This window comes from Protopterus annectens, chromosome 11.part0 (assembly GCF_019279795.1).
Source record: "Protopterus annectens isolate FY-2018-M chromosome 11.part0, PAN1.0, whole genome shotgun sequence".
In the NCBI taxonomy this organism is placed as follows: Eukaryota; Metazoa; Chordata; order Ceratodontiformes; family Protopteridae; genus Protopterus; species Protopterus annectens.
In genome coordinates this window covers 1,216,124,910-1,216,138,105 of record NC_056745.1, presented here as the reverse complement: position 1 = coordinate 1,216,138,105, position 13,196 = coordinate 1,216,124,910, and the positions used below count along the sequence as shown (strand labels likewise).

The following is a 13,196-nucleotide window of genomic DNA, read 5'->3' as shown; positions in this document are numbered from 1 at the left end:
CGTGGAGACTCTCAATAGAAATTTACCCAAACAGCAGAGACCTCCAAGACAGAAACACACTCGACCACCGCAACATAGCACAAAGCACAGGACACATAGCTCACCTCCACAGTGTGCCCCTCAACCTAATCCCAGAAATGGATTAGGCTCCCAGAAATTGTAGTTTATTAGCCAGTTGAGCAGTTTTTCCATCTCTTTCAACTTTCAGGTTTAAAAGCCCACATCTGCAGTTGTTTCTCACCTTTCCTGCAACTAGTCTAGTCCAGATACAGATTTGCTGTATCCAGAACTGTTTGTAAGCTTCTGAGCGGTGCCAAAGTCTGCCAGTTCTCTCCTCTCCTGCACTTTTACTATCTTATTAGTTTAGCACTCTACCAGACTTCTTATACAATTATTGTAGCACACAAAAGTGTTACCAGCACTAAACGTTCTACAAGGAAACAGCTTCAGTACTTATTATTAATGCCTACCCCTCCAGGCATGTCTAAAGGACAGTTCTCTGTGCTTTCTTCCATTAACCTGGTGAACTTGGGCATCCTGAAGCAATGTAGCAACTGCCTTATGTACACTGATAACTCTCTCCTCTTGCCTCCCAACACTCAGACTTGTGAGAGCTGCACGTATATACCCAAACTGGAAGCCATGCACTCTCCAGCCAAGACTGGAGTAGCTGGTCAAGAGGAGAAGGTCAACACTTGCATCATAGCACATGGAGCACATAACCCTCCAGAACACACACATGCACTGTCTTCACATAAAAGCACAAACCACACACCCACCTTCACTGAGGTTATCAATAAAAATCTACCCAAGCAGCAGAGACCTCCAGGGCAGAAACGCACTCGACCACAACACAACACTAATCATGAGACACATAACTCTCCTAAACAGTGTGCCACTCAACCAATGACCCTAAGGCAAAACAGCATGCCCAATACACTAACCATAGGTGACTCAGTAGTGAGGCACAGAGATGTCCCACTCACTAGGTTAAAAAGGAGAAGGTAACAGTCAGCTGGCTATCAGGTGCCATAATCCAACACATAACACATGCACTCAGGTCACTCCACAACAAGTAATAGTATGACTCGGTCATTGTCCATATGGGTGTGAATGACCTGAGATGCATCTCCCTGGACTATATGAAAAGAGACATGGTGGAGCTCTCAGATTATGTGGTCCAGGCAGGTATGACCCTAGCTCTGAGCAGTATCCTACCATCACCCAGAAGGATCCCACAGTACAAACAAAAAGTGATTGACTTAAACAACTGGCTAAGTTTCTGGTGTCACTCTAAGGGGATCCAGTATCTGTCTGCTTGGATGACATGATTGACAGACCTCGATGCTTTGCCAGAGATGGCCTGCATCTGTCACCCCTGGGTTTCCAGGTAGTGGCTAAGGCTCTTGCCACCCCTATAGTGCCATTTTAGGTTGTATTCCAAAGACCAAATTACCACTGTAACAGCTATAAATAAATCCAATCTGAGGGTCATGCTACTCAATGCTAGAAGTCTAAATCTCAAGATGCAGTTGCTCGAAGCACTCCTCAAAATGGAGAACATCGACATTTGTCCTGTAACGAAAACCTGGTTTAAAGCAGCAGAAAGCACCCCTGCACTACCAGGCTATAACTTATTTCACATCTTTCAGCCCTGAAACATGGACCAAAGCTCCAAAGGTGGTGGTGTCTCCATATTCATAAAGGATATGCACACCTCCAGACGAGTAGCCCAACATAATGCATCTGAAATACTTCAGGTACAACTAACATTGGGTAAGACAGTGATCCAGGTCATAGCCTGCTATAGGTCCCCAACCATGTCCCTAGACTCTCACTCCATGTTCTTAAGCACCCTGGAATCTGTCAAGGTCCAACCCAACACTCTCATACTAAGAGACTACCCCTCCATCAACTGGGAAAACTACTCAAGCACCAATACACTGACCCAATGCTTCCTGGAATTCATCAGTTCCAATGCCCTGGACCAGCTCATTCTGACCCCCACTAGAAGAAGTAACATCCTTGACCTGGTTATTACTAACATGGGCAACCATTGCTCTACACCAATAGTCAATCCCTCCGTGGTCAGATCTGACTATAAACTAATCACCATGGAAATTCACATCTCACCCACAACCCCCTGCAAGGGTAACCACCTTGAAAAAACTTCTCCAAAGCTGACTTTGGGCTCCTAAAAACAGAGGTGGCTAACTTCATGGCACCCATGCCAATAGAAAATAGCTGCATGACTGCCAAATCTTACACCAATGCACTGTACGAAAATGTCCATAAGTGCATGGAACTAGCCATACCCAACAGAACCAAGACACTCTCCTCCAAAAAAAGGAAGCCAATCTGGTGGTTCCCTGCCATTAATAAACTCTACAACAAAAGGAAGAAACTGTTGCAGTAAAAGGTGAAGTCCCAAGACTGGAAAAACTCCCTTATTAGCCTCAGCAAAAAGTTGAGATCCTTCATCAAATCCTCTAAAATCAGCTATAAAGGCAGAATTGCGGCAGACACTAAAACAATCACAAAGTCTTCTATAGTTATATCAATAACCTTCACAGCAATACCCAGATTTTCTCTGAGTTACTGCAGAATGGTACCTCCTATACTGAGCCAACAGATATTGCTAACGTACTGGCCAACAGATTCAGTGCCAACTTTACACCCCCCCCCCAAAGGACCAATCACAATACCAGAAGAATGCCAAGCACCCAGCATTACTGCAGCACAGGTTAAAACTGCATTGTCCAAGACGAAGAATACAGCTTCCATGGGACCCAATAATATCCCTGGCTGTATTCTACATGAACTGCAAAGCGAACTGGCACCACATCTGCGTGCCCTGTTTAGTCACAGCCTCACCTCAGGCTTCGTCCATATCAAATGACGCACTGCTACAGTCATCCCTCTCCATAAAGGAGGCGCAACTATAGTCCCTGGGAGTTATCACCCCATTAGCCTGATGAGTCTGATATGTAAAGCTGTGGCATGCATCATCATGGATCTGATAGGATAAGGTATAGGAAATCTCCAAACTCTAGACCCCATGTAATTTGGCTTTGAAAGGGAGATCATGCCTGCTCAACCTGGTTAACTTCTTTGAGTCAGTCACCAGGGCTGCGGATGAAGGTAAGGTGGTGCATACAGCCTACCTTGATCTGGCCAAGGCCTTTGATACCATTCCTCACTCAGGAATTATTGATAAACTCACCAAACTAGGCATCAACCCCTATATCACTAGGTGGGTTGCAAATTGGCTCACAGATAGAACACACAGTGTGAAGGTGGTGGACTCCAAGTCAGACTGCTGACCAATCATGAGTGGAGTCCCACAGAGATCAGTCCTGGGTCCTCTCCTGGTTGGCATCTACTTCTTAGAAGTCCAGGCCAACACAAAGGGGCTCTGGCTGACCAAGTTCACAAACGACTGCAAGCTGGGAGCCATTATTACCTCCCCAAGTTATGCAGACATCCTACAGAAAGGCCTTACTGAGACCAATGATTGGTGTCGAAACCATGGCCTTCGCTAAAAAATACGTCATCATCCCCTTTGGTAAACACTCAGTTCCCACTAATTACCACATTGATGGGAGCCCACTGAAGGCTTTATAAGAGATCTGGGGATGTAGGTTGACAGTAATCTATCCTTCGACCACCACATTGCCACTGTGGTGAGAAAGTTTTTCTATGTGGCACATGTCATTACCAAGGGTTTTGCATCCAGGAAGAAAGAGGTCATCATCTCTCTTTACTCTTCCCTCATTAGACCAGTCATCGAGTATAATGCCCCATTTGGCATTTACCTCACTAGATGCCTGCAACAGCTGGAGAGGGCACAGAAGTACCTCACGAAGAGGATCCTAGGCATTAAACACAATTCCTACAGACTCAAAAGACTCCAGCTGTTCTTTGTCTCATATCACCTACTTAGAGGTGATCTCTACTTGTCTTACAAAGCCATGTCTGACCTAGCTCTGTTAGAAATGCTACATCTAAAGAAATCCCAATCCTTCCACAGCACACGCTCTAGAGACCTCAACCTCATTACCACAATCAACAGAACATGCTGGAGGGACAGGATCATCACCCAGACACTGCCCATGCTCTGGAATAGACTTCCCATACATGTCAAGCAGAGCACCTTGCTGTCCCTCTTCAAGAGAAATATTGATGAGTGGATGGGTAATAGAAAGTTCACCCCATTGATCACTCCAGTGGCTCTCCTTGATAGAAGCACTGGGAACTAATGTAGGGTTGCATGATGCCAGGGCACTTCTATGGGCTAGGCTTGTAAAGGTTCCAGGGCCATTAGCCTAGTTACACACCTATGAACCTATGTATTAATACTTATCTTATTAAAATAGTAAATGAACCTTTTGTGTCAGTTCCAGATAAGGTCAAACAAAAACAGCAATACCCGACAGCAATTACCTACTTACTGTAAGGATCTGAAACTCCATGATAAAACATAAAAATATGAATACAGAGATATCTGTAAAATTTTGTGATATAAGTATCACAAGATATGCAGATTTTCTCAGAAGTGTTTCAGCACACCACTTGGATGCACTGTTTTGACAAAACTGGGCAAAATAACAATACAAATATCAAATATTTGTCATCTACTTAAACTTTTTAACTTTAGTAGGCAGGAAATGTTACAATTTTCATTTAAGCCTGGGTGTGCGAAAGAATTACCTATCCTAATGTACTTACACATCCTACATGCTCCGCATGTGAACATGCCTACTGGTCTCCCACTAGGCTTAGTAGTCTTACATTCTAGGTTTTTCAAATTAAGCCCCCTTCTATATACTATTTTAGGTAAGTTGCCTAGTCTATCTACTATTAGTTTAAGTTTAAAAAGTTTAAGTAGATGACAAATATTTTATATTTGTATTGTTGTTATTTTGGATAGTTTTTAAAACCTTTTAAGAACTTTTTATATATTTTTGATATATGTTTTTTCTGTTCAACTTCTATTGGTATGGCTGAATAGTCGAACAGATGAACTTAAGTAATCCTCTTGTTGATATACCTTTTAAACACTGTATGAGTTTAAGTAATATGTAGGGCTGATAGGTTTATAATGTCATGTGACGATGAGTGCCGGGTTTTTAAACTGTTATTTTGTATTTAGTTTTCACTTCTGATGAAGTTACTCTACTAGAATGATGAAAAGCGTGTCAAGTTATATAATAAACATTTTTACATTTAACCTGTAGCTGTTAGAGTTCCTTTTCACTAGTTTGTTTTTTGTTGTTTTGCCTTCATCCACTCGCAGGTCTTATCATTTTATGGCGTCAGGAACTTCTAACAGCTCGGGCAGCCCGAACCTGTTTGGTACTTTACAACAACAACCAGACATTATGGACATACCTATGCTGTTGAATACACTTACCCAGCGTATGGACCAGATTGTAACCCGGCTTGACGCTGTGGATAAATGACAAAGTGAAGTTTTAAGATTCAATAATAACCCACCTGGTCTTAACCAACCAAGCCAATGCATTCTGAACCAGAATTTTTCTGGTTGTGACTCAACACAGGACAATAGATTGCAATCAAGTGGGTTTTCTATTCCACCAGCTCAGCAAGTTTGGCCGGGTGTAAATTTTACTCCAATAGGTACCGATAACAACGCGGGCCATAATAGTGTTTCAGGGCTTATTGGAGCTCCTTCTTTCCTAGATTGGGTTAACGATACAGTGAAGCTCACTACGGGCTTCACCCGGATGCAGGAGCAACCGGCCACGGACACCTCAACACCGCAAGTGAGTACACAACTTATTTCTGAGAAATTGAAGCTTTTTGACTATAAACTACTTAAACTAAAAAAACTACAGCTTGAACTGGTGTACTTTAAGCAATGTTTACAGGTACAGATAGTGCCTAAAGGACTACGATACCATCAATTCCCTACTGGGTTGGTTTCAGACTCGAATTTCCACTAAGAGCTTGTAGCCTTATTTGACCAACAAGGCTTTCAACTTATGGAACTCATGGTTAAACATTATTCACTGCAAATTGACATTATTTTTAAAGAAGTAGCCGATCTAGACAAAGGCATTAATACAGATACAGACTTTGTCAGATACAAGTACGACTACAGTAGAGTCTTTTCCAGCATTGAACAATTGCTGGACAGACTCAAGGGTAATAAAATCAAAAAAATTTATCGTGACCTTTCAGCTTACAACAACGGTTCAGCGTACCATAGATCACAACAGTCACAGATTTGGCAAGCCAATGGTTTGGTCAATTCTACCACTATGACCACTGGTGTGAACAACACTGATCCTCTCATGGATAGTAGTAGTGAGGGTACTAATGATGCTAATGTTGTAAGACGTAGTGAAAGAATTCGGTCACATAATAATCAGAATAATGATCAGTTTAACCACAATAACCAGCCAGAGCAGAATTTTCAGAAGGACAGGAATTCCAGGACATCTTCAAGAATGCGACCTTTCCAAAACCAAAGGAACAAAACATGGAACAATCGGAGCAAGAGATAGCAGAAGAGGGAGTAATAACCACTACTAAACTTGATATCTTAAATAACACTGCTGGCGACTTTAACATTTATAACTATTCCTCTATTACCATCGAGCCAGCACTAATTGAACTGTTGGCCAGGGGCAATACTTTTGTCCCAAGTAGAAACATGAGTATTGCTAAAACTTTATTTGATTTAAAGTGTTATGTAAGAAAATTAAATTTAACTCTCCTTTTAGGTAATTCATTTGATTCAAATTGTATTTTCAAAATAGCAAGTACTTACAACCCTCCACTCCACCCTTTGCTTAGTCTATTTAAGAATGTATGTGAGTTGGATATCAGACACACAACACACCTACGTGTATGTAACACTGCAGGCACACACAGGAGAAACAACATTAGTTATGAGCAAGCACAAGCTTTAAAACTTTTATGTTCCTTACAGGTTAGAATAGTCAAGCCAGACGGGGGGGGTGGATTGGTAATTTTTGACACCACAGATTATAATAACAAAATGAAGCTAGTTTTGAATAACAATGCTTATTCCAAGTCATCACTTAATGAGATGAACATAGCACACTCACGTATTAGGGGATATTTCAATGACTTGTTTATTGAGGCAAAAATAGATCTTGATGCATACAACTACATCAGTATGTCCTGTCCTAGAACACCAGTAATGTTTGGTATCCCTAAAGTGCACAAGGATAAGTTTAATCCATCTATGAGGATGCTTATTGATGGCAGAGCCTCTTTAACTTATCCTTGTGCGAAACTGGTTGATTCCATCTTACAAAAGACAGAGGCACAGTATACTAACCTCAAAAAAGGGCATAGCAAAATTAATTTAAAATGGGTGGCGAAAGCCAAACACACTCTGGCTAGGCTTATAAATGCCCTAGGGCAGATAGCCTAGTATGAACCTATGAACCTATTTGAAACTTGAACCCCAAGTATGTAAAGACTCTTGGTCTTTCTTACAAAAGTTAAATGACTTGGAATTTAATCTAGAGAATAACTTCTAGACTACTGATGTAGTTGACTTGTACACCTCTATTCCCCATTTGGAGGCCGTGGAATGGATTGCCCTTATACTGAAAGACAAAAATGCACCATCATCAGAAATTTATTTAGTTACAGAACTTATTGATATTATTCTGACAAACAACTTTTTTATGTTTGATGGTGAATACTACCTGCAAAAACAAGGTGTCGTCATGGGTTCACCATGCGGGGCTAGTTTGGTAAACCTATTCATGGCCTACTGGGAGAAAATGTTTATATTTAATAAACCTGAAATTAATATTTCTTTAATTTACTATACTAGATTTTTAGATGACATCTTTATCATTTTTAGAGGTGATGAGAATCAAGCTCACCAACTCGTGAACGACTTTAATTCTACAACGAGTTTTTTCAAGTTTGCATTCAACTTCAATACTGAAACTGTAGATTACTTAGACATTAAGCTGTTTAAAGATTCAGTAAATAAGAGACTGGTTTCAAAAATGTTTAGGAAACCTACTTATTGTAATTCTTTCTTGCACTATACTAGTGGCCACCCATTCTCACAAAAAAGATCAATAGTGAAGAGTTAACTTATTAAGGCTGCAATAATGTGTTCTTTGGATAGTGATTTTGCTGTTGAATGCCACCTGTTGAGTGGCATGTTCAAAAAACGTGGTTATCCAATAACCTTGGTTCAACCTTTAATTGAGGAAATTCAGCGAAAACGTAATAACGGTTACTTTAAATCCCTTTTATTAAGGAGAGATGTGGGTCAGACTACTCAATTAGAGTTTTCTGAACTTGTCAACTATAGTAATAACTTTTTGAGCAACAATAATACCCACCAGATAACAACTACTAACACCCATACACTGGTAAGGCATGTTGACCAAGACGGTAATGTTCAGGGTGACCAGCATTTCACTTATAATGTGTGTTTTATCACAACTTATAACAATGATAGTGAACAAGCAAAGACGATTCTATATAAGAATTGGACCTTCTTGTATAAAGCCAACCCAATAGTAGATAGACTAGGCAACTTACCTAAAATAGTTTATAGAAGGGGGCTTAATTTGAAAAACCTCCTAGAACGTAAGACTACTAAGCCTAGTGGGAGACCAGTAGGCATGTTCACATGCGGAGCATGTAGGATGTTTAGGATAGGTAATTCTTTTGCAGTGGGCAACAACAGCAAGTTCACTATTAAATATAAATTAAATTGTGAGTCCAAGGGAGTAATATATATTGCAATGTGCAACAGTTGTCCGGCGTTTTACGTCAGTAAAACTGATTAGAAGTTCCGTGAAAGAATTTAGAAGCACATTTATGCTATAGATAAAAACAAAAGTGATAACGCTTTAGCCAGGCATTTTTCCTTAAGTAGTGGCCACAAATGTTACTTTCAAGCTATTGACCAGATTGTGCCAGACATTAGAGGAGGTCCTAGTAATTTATTGCTTGAGGAACGTGAATTAGAATGGTGAATTAGAATGGCAACTAGCCTTGGATGCTTTCTCACACCCAGACTTAAATGAAAATTGTAACATTTCCTGCCTACTAAAGTTAAAAAGTTTAAGTACATGACAAATATTTTATATCTGTATTGTTGTTATTTTGGATAAGTTTTTAAAACCTTTTAAGAACCTTTTATATATTTGTGATATATGTTTTTTCTGTTCAACTTCTATTGGTATGGCTGAATAGTCGAACAGATGAACTTAAGTAATCCTCTTGTTGATATACCTTTTAAACACTGTATGAGTTTAAATAATATGTAGTGCTGATAGGTTTATAACGTCATGTGACGATGGGTTTTTAAACTGTTATTTTGTATTTAGTTTTCACTTCTGATGAAGTTACTCTACGAGAGTGACGAAAAGCGTGTCAAGTTATATAATAAACTTTTTTATGTTTAAAGAGTTCTGCTTTTAGCTGTTAGAGTTCCTTTTCACTAGTTTGTTTTTTGTTGTTTCGCCCTCATCCACTCACTGGTTTATATCAAGGCTGCCACCTGCTCTGTAGAAAGCATAAGAATGACGCAAGTTTCAAAGAGTAGTAGAAATGGTCTTCTCTTTTTGTTAATGTTAAATTGTTTTTTAATCTCTGAGTACTAGCCAGCGATAATGGCTTTCTGAACCACTGGTAGCTCTGTAAAAATCACATCTTCATTATCTAGCCCAAATTGCTGATTTCTAAATATGAACCAAGTGCCCGGAATTTTATGATCTGGCTGCTTCTAATTTTGTAAAAACACAAGTGATGCTAAGTTTAAACATTATTAGACACACCCGTTCATTCCTTTAATTTCATATTTTATTTTGGCTGACCTTTGTCTATTAGTCAAGTACATTTCCTACCATACAAGCTGCACCCTTGGTGAGTTATTGCATTGTACGTATGGTCTATAGCCCTTTTCTTTCTCTTTCTAGCCTACAACTGTATGCATTTGTGTCTGGTCCCACTGTGGTTATCTGTAAACAAATAGGTGAAGTGATACTGTGTGGACTTTTTGTCTCATTCTAACGGTTTGTAATGCCTGATGAGTGGTTGATTCCCAGTCTAACCATTAGTCCTACTTGATGCCATTCAAACCATGGTTGCCATTCCAAAATACTCACATCGTAGTGATGTCAGAGCAGTGACAGAACTACTATCCTACCCTGTTTACTGCCTCATACTCTTTTAATACATTGTCCCCATGGCAAATCAACACAAGATAAAAACATAATTTTCTTGTATGTGTGCTGTCACCTGACTAAATACACTGCACTCGTTCAATTATACACAGTGTCACTATAGGTTCGACACCTCTGCAAGTGTCCATAGTTGGGAGTTTTTATGCAAATGTGAGATTTTTGCAGGATAATCCACACCTAGCTAGTGCAAAGGACTGGTCTTCATTTTATTATCAAAGTAAAAGTTCATTTTTGTAGAACTACTTATTTATTTATTTATTTATTTTCATTTGTTTAACGGGAAAGTCCGACAGGGCTTAACATAGCCCATTTTCAGCAGAGGCCTTGGGAGAAAAGCTCCACAGAGTACAATCTAGTAACAGAAAATATTCATATCAAATACGTAATATGTGCAGTACAAAGTTCATATAGGGTCCATGTTATATATTTCCCTTTGTTTACTGGGAAAGTCTGACTGGGTCATAAATAAGCAATTTTCAACATTGGCCCAAGGAGAAAAGCTCCATTATTCTTATATTCATGAAATAACTGATTTGTTTATACTGTTTCATATACTAAGTGTTTCAATGAGACAAGCTCCATTATTCTTATATTCATGAAGTAACTGATTTGTTTATGCTGTTTCATACACTATTTAAGTTTTTCAAATGACAAATAATGCTTTTTATGCAACTATTAAAGGAAACTTAACACTTTTGTCCTAAAAATCTCTGGACATTTAATGTTCTTTCACAGGATAAAAATCCCTTGACAGGGATTGACCTGCATAAAGTAGAATATGAGATAACCCTCTATCACTGCCAGTAATGGAGACGGAGACAATGGAAGCCTCCTTTACAATATTATGATAGCTTGTATTATATTACCGCTATTCCTTAATGCAGTACTACTTATCATTATATCGAGATTAAATGTCTGTATTCAGTACAATACTTGTTATGAGACCACATGCTATGGACTCTAAACTCGGTTGTAGTGGGATGTTAATCATAAGAGTACCTCCATCTGTCTTTTGCCTGTATTACTGAGATTGTATCATGTCACATTCCTTTAATGACTGCACTTGAGACAGTGCAGCTATGCCTTAATATGCACACTACTTTTGTTAATACTATGTTGTGCTCTGATTTTTTTTTTATCGTCATTCTGTGCTACAAAATACTGTGTGTTTTTTTTTAATAAGGGTATGTCCAATAGCCATGCAGACCACTACATATCTATTTATAAGCCACTTGTCCTGGTTTTGGTAAAACGGTAAGGATACCCCACACTTTCACATGCCAGTCAATAGTCTTCAGTTCATCCAGTGGAGCCCCTCTGCATTTCTAGGGTGTATGCTACAAAGGACACCTTTAAGTGATCTGTGAATGCTACTCCGATAAAGTAAATGACATATTGGGGTGGCATCCTGAAGCTCTGCTATAACCAGCTTAAATCAGTCATGTCAAGGTGAAGCAGGAGTGATTAATTCTGAGATCTCCTAGATCACAAAAATCCACACTGTGTACTGTTGTGAGTGCCTAGACATGCTACATGAAGCAACGTCATGTCAGCCACTTGTTTTCATGATTTCATCCATATAGCCTGTAGATCAATGTGAATGTATGCCTTTAAGAAGCTTTCCAGGGGCTTGCACAAGTGTATAAATATTGAGTATGAGCGAGCCTGACTACCATTTTGTAGTAAGCTGTTGAGATGTAAGCATGCATATCTGTGCAGTTTGTTTATGTTTTGTAATGCTGCTATCCATCCTTATGTGTTTTTATGTAATAAACCATATAAAGAAACTACCCCACCTGTTCTTCATCTATATTAGGTAGAGATGAGTGACACAGCCTTCTTTCTCTGCTTGAGAAAGATCCTTATAGACATCTCTTAAAGGTACAATCACTTTTACAGGTATGCTGTCCAGGCACCTCCACCACATAAAGGTTTTAGATTCTAAACCTGGGGTACCTGGATTAATTTCCCATTACTAACAATGCAGTACAACCCAAGGGGGTGCTGCACTCCTGCATGTGCCACCCTTCAGAAGAGATATAAATAAACTATCCCACCTGTGCATCATTTATATTAGAGAGAGACAACTGACATGGTGCCAGAATGGGATCCAGTTTCTCCAGATTCAAGACCGACTGGCACTCACTCAGTTAAGATTGAAGAAATATAGAGGACTATAACTCGCAAAACAAGTCAGAAACGAATTTTGGATATTAAAACTTGCTCTAATGATTTCTTATTCACAAAATATGAAACAAAGAATACATAATGCTCTAAACAATATTTTTAAGTAAACAAAATGTCCAAAACTGTGACATATTGATTGAAACATTCAAATTACAATGAAAATGTTTGGAATAAAGCCCAAATCACATAAAATGTATAAAATAATGAAAACAACCTAATTTTTCACTCAGCACATACTTTTTCATATTAATTAAAGCTGTTTGAGCAACACCAGAGAGAGCATTTGATGTCCTGAAATAGAGAATTGCCAGTTCACCAACTCTTATATACTATGATGTTCCATGAACGTAAGCCCTTAGGAAGGACCATGGCATGCTGCCAGGAAAACTAGTTTATTGTCCTAGGTTAAAACAATAAAATCAATAAAAGCACATAAATGCTTTAACTGATCACCATGTTTTCGTACACATAAAGACTTCATCAGATGCGAATTGCAACTAAGTGAACCTTCCCTTTTAAACTATCCACGATAACACAAACCACCAATGAAAATCATTAATTAAACAGTACCCTAAACTAAATAATTAAACTACTTCCAAAATCTTTTAAAGTAAATTGACCTACTTAAAAATGCTAAAAATGTAGGTATCAAGAACAGGACAATTGAAATACAATATTTAAAATCCTAAACAACATACTTTAAACAACTATGAAAACAATACATCTTAAAAATCAAGGAGGCACATCAAATTCCTTATCCAACATCACCATCTACTGACCAAAGACATA

The 13,196-nt window shown here is 38.9% G+C and overlaps 1 protein-coding gene across 4 annotated transcripts in view; it reads left to right on the top strand.

Moving 5' to 3' along the window:
• LOC122815796 (protein NLRC3-like) overlaps positions 1–13,196 on the top strand; it is a 590,699-nt gene that overhangs the window by 122,342 nt on the left and 455,161 nt on the right. For 3 of the 4 annotated variants that reach the window (XM_044088585.1, XM_044088587.1, XM_044088588.1), the window contains one exon: positions 5,297–5,786. The exons of the other annotated variant lie outside the window; for it this stretch is intronic. The gene's annotated coding sequence lies outside the window, so the exon portion shown is untranslated. The remainder of the gene's footprint in view (positions 1–5,296; positions 5,787–13,196) is intronic. 4 annotated transcript variants of the gene reach the window in all.